At 56.0% G+C, this 1,337-nt stretch overlaps 1 pseudogene; it reads right to left on the reverse strand.

The window, feature by feature from the left end:
• Positions 1–472, reverse strand: part of LOC101624699 — a 23,888-nt pseudogene extending 23,416 nt beyond the window's left edge.
• Positions 473–1,337: the final 865 nt, after the last annotated feature.

Genomic DNA, 1,337 nt, shown 5'->3' on the forward strand with positions numbered 1-1,337 from the left:
TGGCTCCGGGGGTGGGGGGCCCCAAGGCGTGCGGTCCAGCCGTCCGGCGGCGCCGAGGGGGTGGAGCGTTGCCCGGGTCAGCTTTGTCGGGCCCCGGATCCCCCGTGAGATCTGAGTCCCGCTGGCGCTGAGCGGCTCACAAAGCGTTTTCCCATCCGGTGGGTAACCCCCACCCCAGGGTGGGCAGGGTAGGACCTCTCTCGGTCTCACTTGGTGGAGGAGGAAACTGAGGCTTCCGGGGAAAGTGACTTGCCCAAGGTCACATAACCCAGGAGAGTCGGTGCCTGGCAGGGACCCAGTTGCCACCCTGGGCCAGCGCGGTCCCCGGGCAGGGGGCGCTGGGAGGCGACAGAGCCCTTAGCCCTCGAGAACCCGGGGAGGTTGATCCGGGAGGAGGGGGCGCTAGGCCTAGGTCCCAGGCACGCCCACCCGAAGCTTTTTGGGTCAGATTAGGAGAAAGGATCTCTCGCATGGTGGGACTGAGGAGCTGGGGCCACCTTGGGCTTCATGCAGCTGCCCTGGGGAGCGATTCGGGGAGTCGCAGAGGGAGAGACTCCTGTAAGGGGTGTGCTCTCGGGGAGAGGGCTTTCTTGAGTGAGTGGTGCAGAGCGTCGAAAACTTCTTAACATGGGGACCGTTTGGTCTCTGCCAGGCCACCTTCCCCACCACTACACGGACTAAACCAACCCAGCTGGAATTAATGGGAGGGAGGCCTCCTACTTTTGTGGAGACGCCCTAGGTGTCTTTCCCACGAAATGACCCGAGTTTCCTTCATTCCACCAACAGAAATGCCTATGTGGCTCTAGTAAAGGCATTTCTGTCACAGAAGGCAGAAGGAGGTTTTTTGTTTTTTTTTGTTTTTTTTTTTTTTGGTGTTCCGGACCTCTTCTACTCGGGGAGCCCCCCGGGGAAAGAACAGTTATCCCAGGATTGAAGGGGGAAGGAAGCAGAGAGGATGGGAGAAGCTTCCCCACCCCCACCCCCACTCCCAGGCCTGACATGTAACGGAGGGCCATGTGCTGCATGGGTTTTCCGTTTTTCTTTGGAAAGAGTGATTGGATGGGTTATTTTTTAATTTAATTTTTTATTTTTTTTCTACTGTGGATGCATTTAGAACGGAATGGAGGAGAGGACTTAATAGTTCTTCAGAAGTGGGAGAGACAGCAACTGTGCTATAGGCAATGAAGAGGGTCCCGGTGAAGCTAGAAAATAGAAGCTGTGGAATGGGGGAAAGATTAGGGTATTTAGTCATTGTGGGCGAAGGGAGAGGCTTGCTGAAGGTGTGTGTAGGTCTAGAGAAAAAGATTGGAGGAAAAAAAGAGGGAGTCACATGTACG

Source organism: Condylura cristata, unplaced genomic scaffold (assembly GCF_000260355.1).
Source record: "Condylura cristata isolate star-nosed mole 26May11 unplaced genomic scaffold, ConCri1.0 scaffold00006, whole genome shotgun sequence".
Lineage (NCBI taxonomy): Eukaryota > Metazoa > Chordata > Mammalia > Eulipotyphla > Talpidae > Condylura > Condylura cristata.